Source organism: Sapajus apella, unplaced genomic scaffold, assembly GCF_009761245.1.
Source record: "Sapajus apella isolate SASKATOON/1434 unplaced genomic scaffold, GSC_monkey_1.0 scaffold72, whole genome shotgun sequence".
Classification (NCBI taxonomy): Eukaryota; Metazoa; Chordata; class Mammalia; order Primates; family Cebidae; genus Sapajus; species Sapajus apella.
Genome location: NW_022437012.1, coordinates 1,719,493 through 1,741,874, shown reverse-complemented (window position 1 = coordinate 1,741,874; position 22,382 = coordinate 1,719,493). Strand labels below are relative to the sequence as shown.

At 37.3% G+C, this 22,382-nt stretch overlaps 1 protein-coding gene across 2 annotated transcripts in view; it reads left to right on the top strand.

Moving 5' to 3' along the window:
• Positions 1–22,382, top strand: part of PTPN4 (protein tyrosine phosphatase non-receptor type 4) — a 219,813-nt gene that overhangs the window by 60,069 nt on the left and 137,362 nt on the right. The window lies entirely within an intron of this gene.

Genomic DNA, 22,382 nt, shown 5'->3' with positions numbered 1-22,382 from the left:
AGTTTGTCATTGACTAAAAAGCAGTTAATATGGCACACGACTGTACTGAAAGCTTTTCCCTGAAACTGGAAACAAGTTAAGAATGTCTGCTATCCACCACCCTTTATTCATTGTGATTTTTGGGTGTTTTTGTTTTCCCGTATATTTGTTGACCATTTAGGCTTCCAGTTCTTATCTCACTTTGTCTGTGGTTTGTCAGTGATTTTTGTTTCTCATCCTAAAATTTTCTACTATGAGGGATTTGTCCATTTCTTCTTTTTGGACTGTCAGCTTTTTATATTGTGTTTTTTCGGCTGTTTTATTGAGATGTGATTCACATTGAAGTGTATGATTTACCCATTAAAAGTGTATAGTTCAGCGTTTTTTATATATTACAGAATTAATTTTAAAAAGTTGTTAAATGTATATAATGAAATTTACCACTTTACCACTTTAGCCATTTTTATATATACAATTCGGTGATAGTAAGTTCACAATGTTATATAACCTTTCATGTCTATTTCCAACTTTTTCATCTTGCTCATCAGAAACTCTAGTCATTTGGCAGTAGTTTCCATTCTTTTCTCCCCTCAGCTCCTGTTAACCTCTAATCTTTGTTTCTGTATGAATTTGCCTAGTCTAGATATTGCATGTAACTAGAATCATAAAATGTATGTCTTTTTGTGTTTGGCTTGTTTCACTTAGGTAAATGTTTTCAAGGTAGCATGTAGCATGTGTCAGAACTTTGTCTTTTTTTTTCATTCCAGAATAATATTTCATTCCATTCATCTGCTGACAGACACGTGGGTTGTTTCTGTCTTTTCCTTATTGTGAATAATGTTGCAAACATTGACATACAAGTATCTGTTCAAGTTTTTGTTTTCAGTTATCATGTGATCCAGAAATTCTCCTCCTAGATACGTACTTAAGTGTTTAACTTTTGGGAAACTGCCAAGCTGTTTTACATGGTGGATGCCCCATTTCAAATTCTTACCAGCAGTGTACCAGCGTACCTATTTATACGTATCACCAATACTGTTATTTTCCAGGTTTTTTAAATAGCCATCTTAGTAGGTGTTAAGTGATTACATTGTAACCATTGTAGGTAACATTATTTTTGAGACTGCAGTCCTGTACTGCATAATGATGTTTCATGGGCCAGAGTCACAAAGGTGTATTCCTATATTTTTCTCCAAGACTTTTGTAGTTCTGGCTATTAATTTTAGGTCCAAACTTAATTTGGAGTTAATTTTCTGTATGGTATGAGGTAGGGGTCAAATTCATTCTTTTGTATGTGGATATCTTTTTGTCTCAGCACCATTGTTGAGAAGATAATCGATGTGATTTGAATCTATGTACCCACCCAAATCTCATGTTAAATTGTAATCCCCAGTGTTGGAGGTGGGGCCTGGTGGGAGGCGATTGGATGGTAAGGGTGGTTTCTCATGAATGGCTTAGCACTATTTCTCTTGGAATTGTCCTCGAAATAGTGAACTCTCAAGATATCTGGTGTAGCACCTCCACCCTCTCTATTTATTTATTTATTTATTGAGTTGGAGTCTCACTCTGTGCCCAGGCTGGAGTGCAGTGGCGTGGTCTCGGCTCACTGCAACCTCGACCTCCCAGGTTCAAGTGATTCTTCTGCCTCAGCCCCCAGAGTAGTTGGGATTACTGGCGCCCATCACCATGCCTAATTTTTGTATTTTCAGTAACGATAGAGCTTCACCACGTTGGCCAAGCTGATCTCAAACTCCTGACCTCAAGTGATCCACCCACCTCGGCCTCCCAAACTACTGGGATCACAGGCATGAGCCACCATACCTGGCTCGTCCCTCTCTCTCCTGCATCTGCTTCTGCCACATGAGACACCTTGCTCCCTCTTTGCCTTTCACCGTGATTGTACGTTTCCTGAGGCCTCCCCAGAAGCTGAGCAGATACCAGCATCATGCTTCCTGTATAGCCTTTGGAGCTGTGAGCCAATTAAACTTCTTTTATTTATAGATTATGCAGTCTCAGGTATTTCTTTGTAGCAGTCTGAGAACAGACTAATACAATAATTCAGCAGTATCCAAATTTTTTGGCAGCAGGGACCAGTTTTAAGAAAGACAATTTTCCATGGACCAGAGGGTGGCAGTGGGGGGTGGTTTTGGAATGAAACAGTTCTACCTGAGATCTGGCATTAGTTTCTTACAAGGAGTGTGCAGGCTAGATCCCTCACATGCACAGTTCACAACAGGGTTCATGTGTCTATGAGAATCTAATGCTACCATTGATTTGAAGAGGTGGAGCTTAGGCGGTAAGGCTTGCTCGCTCAGCGCTCACCCGCCCAATGCTCATCTCCTGCTTTACGGCCTGGTTCCTGGCCATGGACCAGTACTGGTTCATGGCCTGGGGGTTAGGGACACCTACAGTAATTCATTTCCACTTGAGTGGTCTTGGCACTCTTGTTACAAATCAACAATAAATGGAATAGTTTATTTCTGGATTCTCTATTCTTTTTTATTCCAATGTCTATCCTCATGGAAGCCCCACATTGTCTTGATTTTTTTATAGTGTTGTAGAAATTTTTGAAATCAAGAAGTGCAAGTTCTCCAACATTGTTTTTTAATATTGTTTTGGTGCATACACATTTAGGATTGCCATGTCTTATTGGTGGATAGTCCCTTTTGTCATTGTATAATAATTCTTTGTCTCTGTTAAACGCTTTAGTTCTAAAATCTTTTATTGATATTATAGGTTATATGAAATCTTTTATTGATATAATTTTATTTGATATTATAGGCATGTCTTTCTTTTGATTAATGTTTGCGTGGTGAATCTTTTTTATCATTTACTTTCAATCTACCTATATCATTATATTTTGAGTTTCTTTAAGATAGCATGTATCTGGGTCATGTTTTTTTATATATATTCTGCCAGTATTTGAGTCCTGGTTGAAATTTGAATTCCTACAGAGAGGACTTTTATTTAGTTCTGCAAGTAACCAGGCGGCACCATCATACCAGAACCACTTGAAGTTTATTTTTTCACTTGGCTTTTCTGACTACATCATAGTAAGTTCTGAACAGACAGACAAGTTTTAATTTTATTTTTTAACTTATTGTTTTGTTTTTCTTTGCCATTCTATGTGCCATGATTTTTTTGTTGCCTACTTTTACTCTGTGAATACAGTTCATATAAAGCTTGTGGGTCTCTTATTATATATTAATCCTGAATAGACCTCAATATCACTTTTGATTCCCATATGTATTCTATGATCAAAATCGAAGGTAGAAAACTTAAGGACTAAAAACTGACCATAACAGTTCTTACTAGGTAGGCTCCCTGGTTTCACTTTGCTTTGGATCTTTGTTTCTACCTTTTTTTCCATGCTTACTCAGTAACAGACTAAAACAATAAGTTTTTGAAAATAATTGACCCGGCAATTTTATTGCATTTGACAGGAGTTTCCTATAATATGTAATCTCCTATACTGTCAGTCAAAAATAGAAGTCATTTTTTTTTTTTTTGGTGTCTTTATTTTCACAGAAAGTTTTCATTTTAATAATAGATTTATTTACTTGTTTTCTTTATTGTTCGTACTTTGAGATCTTTTCCTAGGAAAGTTTTTCCCAGTTTGAAAATATAAGGATATTCTTATAAAGTTTCTTTCAGAAATTTTATTATTGTGCTTTAAATTTAACGTGAATTTTTCTGTATGATGTGAAGTAAGACTCAACTTTTCTTACTGATTTTTAAATTCGATTCTCCCCTGCCATTTTTAAGGAGATATTAGTATATTTTTCTCCTTTATTCTGTTAATGTTATTAATTACATGTCCTGTATTTGCGATATAGAATTTTCCATGAAATCCTTGTATCTTTTTTTGCTGTGATGCAAAATTTGTTTGCTAATATTTTGTTTGAGGTTTTTGTATGTCTATACCTTCATGTGATTTGCCTTTATACATTCTTTTACTTGCACTCCTTTGTGAATTAGAATCATAAGACTAACCTGCTTTCCCATTCTTTGGAATAGTTTCAGTAAACTGGAGATTATTTGCTCTTGGGTTGTTAGAACTTCACAGGTTTTATAAAATTTTTCAATGTCAGTTGATTTTTATATGTGAGATTTTAAAGCATTTACTGGTTTTTCTTTAATGGTTATAAGTCAGTGCCCTATCTTTCTGTTCCCTTTTTTATTCTGATCTGTTTGTTTAATTTGTTTCTTTCACTTCATTGTTCTTATCTAGACTTGTCAGAAGTTTGTTCTTAGTCTTTTTAATCCATCTTTAAGTAATTTTGTAGTATACTGCAGTTTGGATTTTGATTGTTTTATTCTTTCCATGTGGCTGTCTAGTTGGCTTATTGTTATCTCATTGAAAAAGACCTTCCTTTCCTGTGCTCTTTAATATTACTTTGTTGTAAATAACATTTGTGTAGGTCTGCTTTCTGGGCCCTTTTTCCTATTCTAATGGTCTCTTGGTGTATTTTCATGCCAACCCATATTGTCTTAATTATTTTAGCTTAATAAATAATTATATTGGATAGAGCAAATCCTTTTATATCTTTGATACTTTTAATCATTTAAGTTTATAATCTCTATAGTTCTAAGTATCTGAAGTTTTAAAGGGATGTAATTGAGACCTGGTAACTCTTGTTAATAAATTGATTACTCTTGTGTCTTATAATTTTGTATTGTGACCTGGTCATCAGGTAAGTGTTAATTCTGTGAATCATCTTCTGTTGGAGTTAAAGATGTGTTCCTTGACAGATGTTTTATTTTTACCTAGATTCATATTTTTTTTTTAATCACAGTGTTCTATCTTTGGGGTTCTATAAACAGTAGATAATGTATAATCAAACTTCATACCTATGTGAGACTTCTTCATTCAGATCCCATGTGGAGGCAGAAAAACTTATTTGTTCTCATCCTGGGCTTAAGGGAGGTTTTTTTTTTTTTTTTGTCCTAGTCTATCTTTTATTGAGAAATGTTGCTATCCAGACTCTGGGCCTTCACTGGGAAAGACTTAGTTCTGTATCTCACCTTATTTAGGCCCAGGGCTGCAGATTTTCCCACTTGTTTGTGATGAACCCAAATTGCTCGGTTATTTTTTCCCTTTTTTTTTCCAGTGCCCTCGTTTTCTTATTGATACATAGTATTTGTACATATTTATGAGGATATGAGATATGGGATATCGGATATGGGATGCATGTTACATGTACAGAATGTGTAATGATTAAGTCAGTGTTTAGAGTACCCATCACCTTGAGCATTTATCATTTCTATGTGTTGGGAATATTTCAAATTTTCTTTTCTAGGTATTTTGAAATATATAATACTTATCTTTAACTATAGTCACCCTACTCTACTGAGGAGCATTAGTATTCCTTCCATCTATTTGTTTGTACCAGTCAGACAACTTCTCTTCATCACCCCTTCCCCCCATTCACACTCCCTTCCGGTGGCTTGCTTTTAAGAAATCTGTCCTTGGCTGGGTATGGTGGCTCACGCCTGTAATCCCAGCATTTTGGGAGGCTGAGGTGGGCAGATCACGAGGTCAAGAGATCGAGACTATCCTGGCCAACATGGTGAAACCCTGTCTCTACTAAAAATACAAAAATTAGGTGGGCATGGTAACATCCACCTGTAGTCCCAGCTAGTAGAGAGGCTGTGGCAGGAGAATCGTTTGAACCTGGGAGGTGGAGGTTGCAGTGAGCCAAGATTGTGCCACTGCACTCCAGCCTGGGTGACAGAGTGAGACTCCATCTCAAAAAAAAAAAAAAAGCTGTTCGTGACAGCCCTGGCATAGTTTACACCCAACTTCTGTTTTTCCTTTCTGCACACTGGAGATTTCTTTTCAGTTTAGATATGCAATTAAAAGATTATTTATTAATATTATCCAGCATGTCTAAGTGTTTTGTTCCTGAGATTTCTAGATTATCTAGTCTGCCATATTGCTGGAAAAAGAAGTTGGTATTTTACAATAAGTTACACAAAGCAATTGTGTATTGTTGGCTGAAAGAATTTCCCCTTTCAGGTGGGAGTACTAAATATAATACCCTTCCATTGTTGACACAGTTAAAATATTTCTTTAAAGCAAAGTATTGCATAGTGGCTCTAAGCATGGGCTCTGGAGCTTGATAATATGGGTTAGAGCATATGTCCTGCCGCTCATTACCTGAACGATCTTTACAAGTCTGTGTAATCTCCCTGTGTCTCAGTTTTTCATCTTTAGTATATTAATAGTACCCATCTCATAGGGTTGTTTTCCTGATTAAATCAATCAGTTCATATACACTGAACAAGAGTGTCTGGCAATAGTAAGCAATGAGTAAGTTTAGCTATTACTATTGTTGTTATTATTAACTTCAATAGATACAACTCTTTCTTAGAGCTCTTATCCTGTCTGGGAAAACTTTTCCACTGGCTTCTGTATAGACAACATTTTTCATTTTCAATGACAGAGTCTATATATTTGGAGTACTATGTTATTTGGTTTCTCCTCTTCCTGTTTTATAAAGGAGCTCAGGGCAAAAAAAGGAGTCTGTTGTCATTTCCTTAAGCCACTACTAAATTTTAACTTATCCATCAGTAAGTAATCTTTTTCTTATCAAAATCAGTATGTTTATGTTACCTCTTAAAGTGTCTGTCTTCTCAAATGCCTGATGTAGGTGATGGGGGAATGAAGGCAGCAAACCACCATGGCACGTGTGTACCTATGCAACAATTCTGCAAGATCTGCACAAATACTCCAGAACTTTTAAAGCATAATTAAAAAAAAAAGTTTCTGTCTTCTCTTATTAATCACTCCCCCAAATGAAGATGTATTCCTATGATGTATTCTTCATTCAGTGAAGTAATCACTGAATGGACCAGGGTCATTCAGTGCCCAAGACGTTCATGGAGCCTTAGACACTGCACAGGATAACTCTGGAACTGCTGATCAGGTCTTTCTCGTAGCTTAGGGTTGATGAAACTGGCTGGCCTGTGTGGCAAGAAAAATTCACCCAAGACTACTATTTAGCCAAATAAGAACTCAGCCTTAATGATGGCAGTGGCAGCCTGCCTGCAGCAGCCACTGCAAAGTTACTAGCTGCATCGGGGGCTGCACAGCCAGGACTGTGCACTCCATGGAGCCCGCGGGAGTTCCATGGTCCAGGAAGTCCTTCAGCCCCCACAAGCTCGGAAGTACCCGTTCCCGCTGCCTGACCTCTCCTCCCTCCCAATGCCTGCTCCAATTTCCAAAGTTGAGGCCGAGCCCAGATGCTGTGGCGACCTGGCTGGGTGTGTGCGTGCTCAGGGTGGTGTTGACACGCCAGCCCCCTGCTGCCTCAGTCCCCTCTGGACTTTGGGCGCTCTGATGAGCACAGGAGGGAGGCCTATGGAGGACTGAGGGTGGCTCAGCACAGGGCTGCAGGCAACCCTTGGCACCAACAGCCTGGGCACCATGGATAAAATGATTGATGGTGGCAGGAGACAGACAGGCACCTGGGCGTAAAGGGGCTAGTTCCTGGTGAAGCCCTACCTTCAGTCAGGCCAGGGATGGCCTGAAGCATGCGGACTACGTCGTCAGTTGAGTCCACAGTGGGGAGGAATAACTTAAAGTGCTTTTTCTGGGCCCACCTATGGACCAATTAGCATGCACTTCCTCCCTTTTGAAGTCCCTAAAATCAACCTGACTCACACAGATGTCAGGACTACCAGCTGTGGGTAGGAGCTACCCACTTTGGGTCAGGTCTCCGTGACACTTTGAGACAGTCTTGTCTCTGGAAAGGAGCTACCCACCGCGGGTCTCCTCTGCACTGAGGGCTGGACACTTACCAGGACAACCTGCCTGCGGAAAGGAGTCACCCACTGCAGGTCTCCCGAGAGCTATTCTGTCACTCCACGAACTCCTCTCCGCCTTGCTGACCTCCAGTTGTTCACATACCTCATTCTTCCTGGACGTGCCACAAGAACTCAGGACTCGCCAAATGGCAGTACTGAGAAAACTATAACACAAACAGGGCTGAGTCATGCCTCCCTCCTCACCATGTTGCAGGCAATGAGAAGGAGAGAAGAGCTGTGGCCCTTCAGGGAGCCCAGACCTAAGGGCTCCTTGAGCCAGGGCTAACACACTCTCTTTGGGGCTCTTTGGTTCCTGGGATCTCCAAGCTTCCAGGCACCACCATGTTCCCCTCATCTAGACACAGGTGCCTGCATTAGAAGTTGTGTGTGTTATATCTGGTTCAGCCACAGCCTTGTACAGAGCTGGCACCTGTGCCAGGAGCTGCCTGCCGTGCTGTAGCAGCAGGTGTGCCTGGCAGTGGCTGGACCCTGTGCTCACTCACTCACACACCTCTTGCTGCTCTGTGCCTGGCTCACCTTTGGCAGTTGTGGAATCCAGGCTGGTAGTGGGAGCTGAGCTTCCTTCCAGTGGGAAATATGATGGGAAAACAGGAAGGCGATTTAATTCAGACTAATAGAAGAAGTAGGTTTCAATGGAGACTTCAAAGAGAAAATGTGAACTTTTTTTTAAATACATTTTTTTTCTTCCTTTTTAATTCTTGTATTTTTCTTCAATGGATGATTTCTGGTTTTATTGTTTGCTTTTGCTTTTCAGCTTTTGAGTTTAGGGGTACACATGCAGGATGTACCCCTGCACATGTGCCAGGTGTAGCCTGCAGGCTGAGTGGGCAGAACGAGCCCAGCAGCTACGAGCAATACTCAGGCAGAAGGCACCGCCAGTCACAGAGATTTCTGGCTGATGAAGTGACACCCCAAGGATCCTGTGACATTAATATTTAGTTTCCATTTTGGCATGAGAACATACTACCTTCCAAAGCATTTTTCCCTGCTGTAAGTCTACAGAACTGCTGCTTTGTCTTTCCTGCAAACTTGCATCTCTCCTTGTACTCGGTCTGCCAACAAGAATCTAATTTTGCCTGGCAGTTTTTATTAACGTAAAATTCTAGTGATAAAGCTAAATAAGATCTGTCAGGACCAATTTCTTCATCTTCAGAAAAACAATTACCAGTAAATTAGTTTCTCTGTAGGTGTATTATCCGTTGAACTTCAGAGATTCTAAGTGCCTTGTTCTCTAGTTGATACTCTTGTGAAATAAGAAAGAAGAATCGGCAACACCTGCAAAGGAACTAAAAGCACATAAACTTTAAAATTGCTTCTATTTGCTATTTTATTTTTCACTCATTCAGTTATTCAACTAACCAAATATTTATTGATTGTTTTGTGTCACAGCCTACTGGGGATTTTGGTATGTGTCAGAGTTCTGGCCACAGTTTACCATTACATTTTCCCCTCCCCTCCCCACCCCACCTCATCTGTCTCACTCTGTCACCACGCTGGAGTGCAGTGGTACTATCTCGGCTCACTGCAGCCTCACTGCAACCTCACTGCAACCTCCGTCTCTCTGGTTCAAGCAGTTCTCCTGCCTCAGCCTCCCAAGTAACTGGGATTACAGGCATGCGCCACCACGCCCAGCTAATTTTTGTATTTTTAGTAGGGACAGGGTTTCACCATGTTGACCAGTTTGGGTCTCGATCTCTTGACCTTGCAATTTACCTGCCTTGGTCTCCCAAAGTGCTGGGATTACAGGCATGAGCCACTGCACCAGGCCACATTTATCAGTCTCTCTTACAGTTAAATGTTACCTTTTGCCTGTGGGTTTTTTTTATGTACTTATTCTCTCTGCCTGAAATACTCTCCTCTGCCTGAAATACTCCCCTCCAAACCTGGTGAACTTTTATTCATCCTTCAATTGTAACTTAAAACTCCCTTATTTCAGGAAGATTTTTCTAGCACTGTTGAATGAATTAAGGGTTTTTCCCCTACGGCTTCCTTATCATAATTAAATTACTTATTTTAATTAGTTTTCATTCCCACACCCTCACCTCAAGTCCCCTTCTCCAATATGACATCATGACAATATTATTTTTACGAGAATTTGCTATCATAAGGTTTTTATTTTTAGCCTTGTATTTTTGGTCCCAGCAATGTTCCTGACACATTGTAGATGTTCAATAATATTTATTGCATTTCTTATACTCTCAGAAGATTTATAGTGCTAATAATGTATGTGTAGTCTTTCTCTTCCTAGACATTGCTTTCAGAATCTTCTGAAGTGAGTGATGAGAGGATACAACTTTCAAATACATAAATATGATTAGTAAATATTGCCCTTGTCCAAGGAATACTTAAAAATCATTTAGTTCCCTTGTTAAGCATATCAGAAGTAGCAACAATTTTAAAAATACTTTTTTCAGTTACTTTACATTTTTAAAATTGCAATAAAAATAAAACTGCAAGAAGGCAGCAAAACACTTACATGAGACTGTAGACCAAAGTGTTCAAGTGGTTCTTATTATTAGAGGTTCCTTATTATGAGTAGTATTTGAAGATATTTCAGTGCTTAGGGTAACTATCAACTAATGTGAAATTATTGTACAAAATACAGTTACAGGTCATATACATTTTGCTATATATTGCAAATATTTATATTTGCTAAATCATCTAGTTAATTGACTATATTTAAAATTTTGTCATCAGTGGGCAGCTTGCTTAGTGAGTAAGTTGTATTGAATTTGAGAAATTAGACCTTAGATTTGTGATTTATTGACAGGCTTCCTTCCAGTGGGAAATATGATGGGAAAACAGGAAGGCCATTCAATTCAGACTAATAGAAGAAGTAGGTTTTAATGGAGACTTCAAAGAAAAAATGTGAAAACTTTTTTTTAAATACTTTTTTTTTGTCTTTAAATCTTCATGTATTTTTCTTCAATGGGGAATTCTGGTTTTATTGTTTGCTTGGTTTTTATTTCAAGTTCAGGTGTACATGTGCAGGATGTGCAGGTTTGTGAGACAAGTAAATGTGTGCCATGGTGGTTTGCTGCACAGATCATCCAATCACGTAGGTATTAAGCCCAGCATCCATCATCTATTCTTCCTGATGCTCTCCTTTCTTTCACCTCCCACCCTCTAATAGGTCCTAGTATGTGTTGTTCCCTGCCTTGTGTGCATGTGTTCTCATCATTCAACTCCCACTTATCAGTGAGAATATATTTGGTTTTCTGTTCCTGTGTTAGTTTGCTGAAGATAATGGCTTCCAGCTCCATTCATGTCCTTGTAAAAGACATTATCTCGCTCCTTTTTGTGACTGCATAGTATTCCATGGTGTATATGTACCACATTTTCTTCATCTAATCTATCATTGATGGGCATTTAGGTTGATTACATGTCTTTGCTATTGTGAATAGTGCTGCAATAAACATATACATGCATGTATCTCTACAACAGAATGATTTACATTCCTTTGAGTATATGCCTAGTAATGGGATTGCTGGGTCAAATGGTATTTCTCCCTCTAGGTTTTTGAAGAATTGCCACACTGTCTTTCACAGTGGTTGAACTAATTTACACTCCCACCAATAGTGTGAAAGCATTCCTTTTTCTCCACAGCCTCGCCAGCATCTGTTATTTTTTTTATTTTTTTTAATAATAGCCATTCTGACTGGTGTGAGATGGTATCTCATTGTGGTTTTGATTTGCATTTTTCTAATGATCAGTGATGTTAAGCTTTTTGATTGGCCACATGTATGTCTTCTTTTGAGAAGTGTCTGTTCATTTCCTTTGCCCAATTTTTGATGGAGTTGTTTTGTTTTTTTCTTGTGAATTTGTTTAAGTTCTTTGTAGATGCTGGATATTACACTTTCGTCAGATGGATAGACTGCAAAAATTTTCTCCCATTCTGTAGGTTGTCTGTTTACTCTGATAGTTTTTTTTTTTTCTTGCTATGCAGAACCTCTTTAGTTTAATTAGATCCTATTTGTCAACTTTTGCTTTTGTTGCAATTGCTTTTGGATATTAAAAACCCTTGTGCTTAAACTTGTGTATTCTCACATTTTCTCCGCATATGCAAGCATATATACGTGTGTGTGTATTAATAGAGTTGGAGTCAAGAATAACTTCCTGCTTTCTGTTACCTGCTACTTTTCCTTAATCTTTTTGTATGCTTTCTACATACAAAGAATCTTTTTGGTTCTTTTTAATGATTGCAGATAATTCCATTTAATGCATGTGTTTTTCTGTTACAAACAATGAAGCAGAGATATATTCATGCATATGTATTTCTCTAGCTGTAGTACTAATAGTATAGTTGCTAGCTCAAAGGGATTTATGTTTTTTGTTATCTTAGTGAGTCACACACTCCCATTTAAAAGGCTTGTGTAGATTTACACAATTTATGTTCCTTCTACCAGATTATGAATGTATCTGTTTTTTCTCCTTTCCCATACTCATTATTCAGCAGCCTTCTATGGTAAATAATCTTGGGCCTTCACTATTTAATCACATTAGCACAGTAAAAGGCAGAAAAATAACACCATTGATTAAAAAGTTGGTTAAGAAGACATAAGCTTGCTATTGTTTCTTTCATAGTTTTGGTGTTAAAATTTGCTGGTGCTTGAGGGAACTAATTTTAACTGGATTCAGGGTGACATTTTCTGTAAGAAGAGATCCAGGGAACTTGAGAAGAATGAATCTCATACTCATACCAGGTTAGTTCATAGAAATATCTGCTCTCAACATTTAAGCAACCTAAAAATGAATTACAATTTGTTACAACTTACAACATATGATTTCATTTATTCCTCACATAGATATCTGTTCTACAGAGGAGTAGACCGAAACTCAGAAAGATAAAGAAGATTGCCTAAGGTTACCTCATAAATGGTGGAACTTTTGTTTTGTTTTGTTTTTGATGAATTATATTGCATTTCTAATCTAAGCAAGTAAGTGTGCATCAGGTCCTAGTATAAGGTCTACTAAATAGCAGAGGCTCAATAAAAGTTTTTAAATTAATGAATTCTCTTTGAGCTGAAGTATTTTGAAGTCTTTAAAGGCATTAGTAGGGTTCAAGAAGACTAAGAAAGAGACCACATGGCCTTATTATATTGATTTTTACTGGGGAAAGTTGTAAGTATATAAAAGTAGAAAGAATTATAAAAGTGAACTTCTGTATATCCAGCTTTATAACAGTTATTAACTCGTGGCCGACCTTTTTCATGGTGGAACCTCACTCAACAGAAGATGACAACTCAAAAAAAGCTGGAGAAAAAAATCAGATTGACTCATTATATTATAAAATAATTATTGAATGCCTGCTATTGATAGACATGTGTAGGATAGGGTTTTCTTTTGTTTTTTGGTGTTTTTTTTTTTTTTTATTTTTATTTTTATTTTGAAGTAATTGTAGGCTCACAGGATGTTACAAATATAGTACAGAGAGGTCTCATTTACTGTTGCCCCAGCTTCTCCCAGTGGCCCAATGGTAACATCTTCTCTGACTGTGGTACAGTATTAAAGTCTCATAAGTAGACATTGGTACCATCTGCAGATCTTCCATAAATTTCACCAGCTTTTATATGCTCTCATTTGTGTGTGTGTGTATGTGCATGGATGTGTTTTTTTACATGTCTAAATTCATGTAACAATTAAAATACAGCATTAAGTTTTATATATGATGTTAGCTGTTCTTTATCAAATTGAGGAAAGTAATAAAGAACATAGATGTTGTTTATTACATTGAGGAAAGTTCTGTATTACTAACTTGCTGAAAGTTTTTATCATGAACAAATGTTGCATTTTTAAAAATGATTCTTGTATGTCTATTGATATGATCATGTCACTTTTTATTATCCTGTTAATATAGGAGATTACCATAAACAAATAAATTTTAAACAAGCTAAATATGGTGGATTACATTGAGTTTTTTTTTAGAATAATCTGTCAAGAATTGGTATGAATTTTCTTTAAATGTAATTTTTTTCTTTAAATTCACCAGTGAAACCATCTGGATCTTATTTATTCTTTATGAAAAGCTATGTTTCTAATTCAATCTCTTTACTTATGATAGGTATATTTAAAATTTGTATTTCTTCTTGAGTCAGTGTTTGTAGTTTCACTCTTTCTAGCAATTCGTCTGTCCATCTCTTTCTTCTGCTTTATCTATCGGCATACATCTGTTCATAATGTTCCTTAACATCTCCTTTTTCCCTCTGTAACTTCAGTGTCAATGTACCTTCTTTTATTCCTGGTTTTAATAACATTTTACTCTTATTTCTTTCTTTCTCAGTTTACCTAAAGGTTTATCAGTTTTCTTGATCTTCTCAAAAAACTTTCAGTCTGTTGATTTTCCTTATTGTTTTTTAATTCTCTATTTTATACATCTCTGCACTAATCTTTTCTTTCTTTTTGCTTTGGGTTTATATTTGTATAGTGTCTTCAGGTAAAAGATTCTTTATATGAGATCTTTTCTTTTGTTATACAGTCATTTATAGCTATAAATTTTTCTCCAATTTAGCTGCATCCCTTCAGATGTGATATGTTGTTATCTTCATTTTCACTTATATCAAAGTATTTTCTAATTTCTCTTGTGATTTCTTCTTTGACCCACTGGCTACTTAGGAGTTTGCTATGTAATATCCACCACTTATCTGTGAACTTTCTAAATTTCTTTCTGTTACTGATTTCTAGTTTCATTCTATTTCTTGTTAGAGAATATGTTGTGTGTTATTTCAACTTCTTTAAATTTACTGAGGTTTATTTTATGGCCTACCATATGTCTTATTGTGGAGAATATTTCATGTGCACTTGAAAAGAATGCCCATTCTGCTATTGTTAGATGGAGTGTTCTGTCTGACCTGTCAGTCAGGTCTCATTAGTTTATGGCATTGTTTCAAGTCTTTTATTTCGGTACTGAACTCCGCCTTGTTTAATATGTTATTGAAAGTTGAGATGGGAGTTTCCAACTATTATTGAATTGTCTGTTTTACCCTACTGTTCTGTCAGTTTTTGCTTTCTGTATCTAGGTGCATATATTGTATCTTCTGATGGAAACAACCTTTAACATTATAAAATGTCCCTCTTTGTCTCTAGTAACATTTTTATTTAAAAACTTTGTGTGTTACTAGTATAGCTCTACCTTCCTTAGGGTATAACTTTTTTCATCCTTTACCTTTTATATATTTGTATTTCTGAAAGAAAAGTATATCTTCCGTTGGCAGCATATACTTGTGTCTTATGTTTTGTTTTTTTTTTTTACCAGTTTGATGTTTCTGCCTTTTCATTGATTTATGTTATATTAATTAATGTTATTGATATGGTTGGATTCGTATTTGTGCCATTTTACTTTTTGTTTTCTGTATGAATTATGTCTTTTTTGTTCCTCTTTTATTTATTTATTTGCATTCAGTGCATACATATTTTCTTGTGTAACATTTGCATTCCTTTAATGGATTTTTCAGTTCTTTTTTTTTTTTTTTTTAACTAGTTGCTTTAGCATTTAACCAGATGCATCTTAACTTAGCAGAATACTTCAGGCTTATAATAACTTAATTACAGTGAGATGCAGAAATGTCACTTTATATACCTCAATTTCCTCTTTCTCCTTCTTGTACTGTTATATGTGTGTGTGTGTGTGTGTGTGTGTGTGTGTGTGTGTATGTGTGTCTCAAACCCAAAAATATATTCTGTAATTATTACTTTATGTAATTTTATGTCTATTAAAGAAGCTGAGAGAAGAGAGGAGAGCAAGTATGAAGTATGTATTTATAGAAATTGATATATTAGCCTTCTGTTTATCATTTCTGGTGGTTTTCATTTCTCATAGATTCAGGTTACCATCTGGTATCATTTCCTAGGCCAATACAGCTTTGATTCCACTATAATTATATACGTATTGTTTTATACCATTGCTTAATAAATCAGTTAAGAAAAAAGGAGATACTCTATTTTATAGTTACATATTTACCTGTACCAGTGCTGTTTGGTTTTTTCTGTAAATTCATATCACTATCTGGGGTCACTTTTTTTCAGCCTGAAGAACTTCCTTTAGTATTTCTTGTAAGGTGGATCTGCTGGCAACAAATTCTCTCAGTATTTGTTTATGTGGAAATGAATGTCTTTATTTTGTCTTCATCTTTTAAAGATGTGCTGAGTACAAGATTCTTGGTTAGCAATTTTGTCTCAATGCTTTGAATATGTCATCCAAGTGCCTTCTGGCTTTTGTTTCTGATGGCAAGTCAGCTATTCATCTTTTTGGAGTTGCCTTGTACATGAGGAGTTACTTGTCATTTTTTCTTTTGCTGCTTTTAAGATATTCGTTGCTTTTTGGCATTTTTACTCTAATACTTCTTGGTGTGAATCATTTTGTATTTGTTGTACGTATAGTTCATTGAGCATTTTGCATGAGTGTTTTTCATTTTGATGAAAAATATAGTGTTTTTTATCAAATTTGGGGAGTTCACATCCATATTTCTTTAAATAATTTCTTCTGTTTCTCTCCTCCCCTTCTGGTACTATCATTGTACATACATTGGTGGGCTTTTAATCGTGCTTGCATTTCTCTGAGGGTCTTAATTTTTCTTCATTCCTTTTTTTTTTTTTTTTTTGAGATGGAGTCTTGCTCTGTTTCCCAGGCTGGAGTGCAGTGGCACGATCTCGGCTCACCGCACCTCTGCCTCCTGGGTTCAAGCGATTCGTAGCTGAGATTACAGGCGCATGCCACCATGACCAGCTAATTTTTGTCTTTTTAGTAGAGACGGGGATTTCACCATTTTGGTCAGTCTGGTCTCGAACTCCTGACCTTGTGATCCACCCACCTCGGCCTCCTAAAATGCTGGGATTACAGGTGTGAGCCACCGCACCCAGCCTCTTTATTCTTTTTTCTCTGTGTTATTTGCATTATGTAAGTTGTTGATCTGCTTTCAAGTTTGCTGATTATCTTTTTTCAGTTCAAATCTACTGGTGAGCTCCTTAAGTATATTTTTTATGACAGATGTTTTTATGAAAAACCATTTGATTTTGTTCTATATCTCTTTATATTTTGTATCCGAGATATTGTCATCGTACCTTTCATTACTTCTTTAAGCAAGGTCTTCTTTAGTTCTGTGAATATATTTATAAGGACTGCTCTGAAGTATTGTTCAATCTGACATATAGGCCCTCTCACGGGCAGTTCCTATTGCTCGCTATTTTTCTCCTGTTTCTCTCATATGCTTCTGTTTCTTTACCTGTGTTACGTGTTTTTTTAAACTTGATATTTTACTTTATTTGTTTTTGAGACAGCGTGTTGTTTAGTCACCCAGGCTGAAGTGCAGTGGTGTGATCATGGTTCACTGCAGCCTCAACCGTCCAGGCTCAATTGATCTTCCCACCTCAGCCTCCCGAGTAACTGAGACTACAGGCACACGGAAATACACCTGGCTAATTTTTGTATTATTGTTGCAGAGATGGGGCCTCGCCATGTTGCCCAGGCTGATCTCAAACTCCTGGGCTCAAGCAATCTACCCACCTCAGCTTCCCAAAGTGTTGAGATTACAGGCATGAGCCACCACGTCCAGCCAAACTGGACATTCATGTATGAATGTGAAATAAATAAATTCTTATACTTTAAAGACTTTGAGTATAAGTAGATAAGCTACTATTTTAGCAGTACTGCTGCAAGTACTATTATTGGCTTTATTCTAGCAATGGCTTGGTTTCTTGGCTTATCTGGAATACCTTGACAATATATTGTAACTATTGATAATATATTGACCCCTCCCTTCCAAGGCCTGTCGTTGCTTGCTCATTTATTTTTTCAGTGATTTGACTGAACTATTTTAGCCTCTGATATCTTCTTAGAGTGTACAGGTTTGGGCATGCACATAGTCACCCTGGGACAGTGGTTTATCAGGGCTCTATTTAACTCTCTTCTCTGATTTCTGTTAGGTTAACTGCTTCTGTCAGGTTCGTATGCAATTGTTAAGCTTCAATAATTATTGTCTGATTTCTATATTTTTTTATCAATGTATAAATAGAGCCTGAATTTTTTTCATCAATGTATAAATAGAGCCTAAATTGTTCCACAGTCTTGATCCAGTTAAATCTAGGTCCCTTTGCAGGGATAGTTTTTGAGTCCAATCTTTGATGTTTGTTCTGACTCCAGGAGGGCTCTTACCTTATTTGTCTTATCCTCTTATCATATTTCCCTGGTTATCTCTGATAAACTAGCTGACCTGTGTTTTCAAGAGCACTCTTAGGCTGTAACTTCTGTATACTCTGTACCAAATAAAGTCAGTTTCTTTGGGTAGAGCTTTAAAGTGTTCTGTTCTTGTGACTTCTCTCCCTTAAATACGACTTTTCCACTGTTCTGGAGCTGGGGAGGGGACAGTGGTCATTTTCTCTTGGAGTGAAACTCTTGCATTACAAGCAGGGATCTTGGTAAGGGCAGTGTCCTTTACTTGATTTGCCTCTCCCAACATGGAATTTCTGCCCTATGAGTGAGCTGAGGCAAGGGTGATTGGGGCTCAGTATTCTGGACTTTCTGTGTCTGAGGTAGAATCTTGCTCTGTAAGCACTGGGTGGAGGAAGGTTGCTTTTGATGTCTTTGACAGACCACTCTAGAATTTAAATTGTGACATGTTGCTGGGAAGCATGGCAAATGCTGGTGGTCTGCCTCTCCTGTATCCCTTGACTAGGATCTGGCAGAAACAGGATTTGCATCTTCCTGGTTACATTTTCTCAGAGTAGAACAGTGGCTTGGGTGGAAGAAGAAAGGAGTGGGTTATGGCTCCAAGTGCCACAGGTTCTTGCCGATCTTACTTAAATTTAGTAGTAGACTTTGTGGAGTAAATGCTGTTTTCTTTATTGCTGCTTTTAGGAGAATTTTCCAAGACTAAATTCTCACTTTTTGTTTTTGTTTTATAGTTTTCCCTAGTAATAGTTATGCTCAGGATCAGATCTATAGATTTCCTTTCTGTACAACATCACTTGATTGATTTTTAAGCACAGAACCAGCCTTGCATCTGTGGTAGAACCCCATTTAGTTGTGTGCATATCCTTTTGAGATATTGCTTAATTCCCTTGCCACTATTAATAAATTTTTTAGGATTTTTGCGCCTGTGTTCATGAGAAACATTAGTCTGTAGTGTTCTCTTTTATACTGTCGTTTTCTGTTTAAATATCAGGCTAATACTGGTTTCATAGAGTGAGTTGGAAAGTTTTCCATCCTCTACTATTTTCTGGAGGAAGATTGTGTAGAATTATTCTTAATTCTCACCTAAATGATTTGTATTTTGTAGACTTCTCCAGTGAAATCAGGCCCAGGAGATTTGATTTGAAACTGTTGTTACGGGTGGAACGTGTCCGGTTACCCGTGGTGAATCCTTACAGGCCTGCAGCAACCTTAATCCTTGCCTTTTCATAAGAAAGAACTCCACTGAGGGACATAAGCCAGAAAAAGAGACTGAGGCAAGTTTCAGAGCATGAGTGGAAGTTTATTAAAAAGCTTCAGAGCAGGAAAGAAAGAAAAGTGTGCTTGGAAGAGACTCAAGCGGGCACCAAGAAGGTCAAGTGCCACATTTAATTGTGATCCTAGTTATAGGCTGGTCCCCTTCTGGCATCTTGCAGCTCTTTCCCATGATTCTTCCCTTAGAGTGGGCTGTCCACATGTGCAGTGCCCTTCATACCCTTGGGAAGTGAGCACAGGCAGTGTGTTTAGGAAGTTTTATACATGCCCATCGGAGGCTTTCTTCCCTTTTCCAGTGGTGTGCCCTCGGAAAGTCATGCTCTACCAGTTTGTCTCTTAATGCACATGCCCAGACTCCCTCATCCAACAACGCAAGATTTTATTGGAAGCTCTTTTTGCTTCTCCCTGGTGCCTGCATTCAGTTAACACTTTATAATATTAACAGCTGTAGATTATCAGGAAGTTGTCTCTCCTGCCTTTGCCTGCCAAATTATGTTTAGAGAGGCAGTGTGGTAATTGTGGAACCATCCCCTGATCACCTGACATTTCTGGGGGGCCAGGGAGAGACCTCTTTTGCCCCGCTCATGTCTGTCTAGCTACCTGTAACACTATGATTTCAATTTTTAAAATTATTGTGTGTCTTTTAAAATGATCTATTTCATATTAGGTGAATTTTAGTAGATTTTACTCTGTGAGGAATTTGTCTGTTTTATCCAGGTTTTCAGATTTATGCTTATAAATTTATTTCTCCTATTTTGTTACCTTTAAAACGTTTTTGGAGTATGTAGTTACATCCTCAGCTTCAATTCTGTAATGGGTGATTTGTGTCTTTTTCTCCCCTTTTTATTTTAGTCTCGTTAGAGGTTTGTTAATTTTATTGATCTTTTCAAATGACCAGATTTTCGTTTTACTAATTTTGTCAATTTTTTTTTTAGATACTTAGATTTCTGCTATTTCCTATATCATTCCCTAACTTTGGTTTATTTCCTCTTTTTCTAATTTTCTTTAGGTAGGAGCTTAGACTTGGTTTGAGACCTTCCCTTTTTTTAATGTAAGCATTTAGGTTTATAAGTTTTCCTCTCAGCTCTGCTTTGACTCTATTCCACAAGTTTTGATATGTTGAGTTTTCTTTCAGTTCAGTGTGTTTTTGTTTTATTTTTCTCTAGAGTCCTCTTTGTCCTGTGGGTTATTTAGAAGTTGTTTAATTTTCAAATTTTTCCTATCTTTCTCTTACTGTGTTCTGTTTTGATTTCATTATAATCACAGAACACACTATATGATTTTAGTTATTCTTATTTTAGTAAGGTTTGTTTTATGACCCAGGATATAGACTGTCTTGTGAATATTGATAAATGCTTGAAAATAATATATATTCTGCTGTTGTTAAGTAGGGTATCCTAGAAATGCCAGTCAATCCTATTAGTTAGTATGTTGTTGGATTCTTTTATAGTCATGCTGATTTTCTTTTTTACACCTTTGCTGATTAATCTAGCAATTGTTGAGAGAGGGGTGTTGACATCCCTAGTTATATTTGTCCCTTTTCTATGGCTTAAGTTATTTTCTGCCATTTTATTACTAGTTTTATCACTTTATTACTTGTTTCCTTATTTTCTGTTTGTTCTGCTTTTCTTTTTTTTTTTTTTTTTTCCTGCTTTTCTTAAATTTGTGAACATTTTCTTGAATTTCATTTTTGGTTTTCAGAGTGTCTTTGAGAGTCTCTCTTTGGATAGCTTTTTTTTAGGTGATTCTTGCTATTATAATTTACATTAAAAATATTTTGTGCTGGGGCCGGGTGCGGTGGCTCAAGCCTGTAATCCCAGCACTGTGGGAGGCCGAGGCGGGTGGATCGCGAGGTCAAGAGATCCAGACCATCCTGGTCAACATGGTGAAACCCCATCTCTACTAAAAATACAAAAAATTAGCTGGGCATGGTGGCGCGTGCCTGTAATCCCATCTACTCAGGAGGCTGAGGCAGGAGAATTGCCTGAACCTGGGAGGTGAAGGTTGCGGTGAGCTGAGATCGCGCCATTGCACTCCAGCCTGGGTAACAAGAGCAAAACTCCGTCTCCAAAAAAAAAATATTTTGTGCTATATTATTAACAATATTTTACCACTTTGAGTAAATATAAAAACCTTACCTATTTTAGAGAACTTTACCTTCCCCCTTTAGAATATAATTATAATAGTTTTGTGTTTTCCCTGATATAACTGTATTATTTTTATATACATTAGGAGTACATCAAATAGGTATAATTTTTGCTTTAGCCGTTAAACATTTATTCTTAAAGAGAAGGATAGGCTTTTGTCTTTACTTCCATTTCTCCCATTTCATTACTCTTTCTTCTTTTCTCTTGTTCCAAGTTTCTTGTTACTTACTTTCTGGTTGGAAGACTTCTGATATGGCTCTGATGACTGGAAGAACACCAGGGTCCTTTGTCTCTTAGCAATTAGATAAACAACACGGACACATGTGGAGTGGTTTCAAGGTTTCAAGGAGCAGAAAGTTTAATAAGCAAGAAAGAAGGAAAAGGCTCTCCCGTACAGAGACCAAGGGAGGGATGCTCCAAAGGGAGAGAAAAACCCTGAGTACAGCAGAAAACAGTCAGTTATATTAGGAGGCTGATTTGCATAGGGCTCAGGGGATTGGTTTGACCAGGCGTGTCATTCCCATAGTCTGTGAAAAGCCTGGCTCTCCCACTCTAACCTTTTAATATGCAAATACAGGTCACCATGATATCCTGCATAGGTGGAGTCATCTGGAGGCGGCCATGACACTTGGTAAACATGGCGACAAGTAGAAGACGGTGGGAATCACCATGTTGAATGGACCAAGTTTATAGTAGCCAGCATTTGCCTATCAAAGTTTGCCGGTCTGGCTTTTCAAGCTGCTTTTCTAAAAGCCACTTTTCTATTAGAAAAGAAATGTTTCCGGAGCTGCCTTTATTAAAAGAAAAAGAACCATACTGAGGACTCCTTACTCTCTCAATCTGCCTAAAATAATTTCTTAATAACTCCTGTAATATTCCCCCCCCGAGGAGATGTCACCCTAACTGCTGTTGGGGGTCTTGGATGATGACTCTTTTTGGCTACTTCCTGCTGAAAAGGGACGTCATGTGGGGAAGAGCAACTAGGCTTC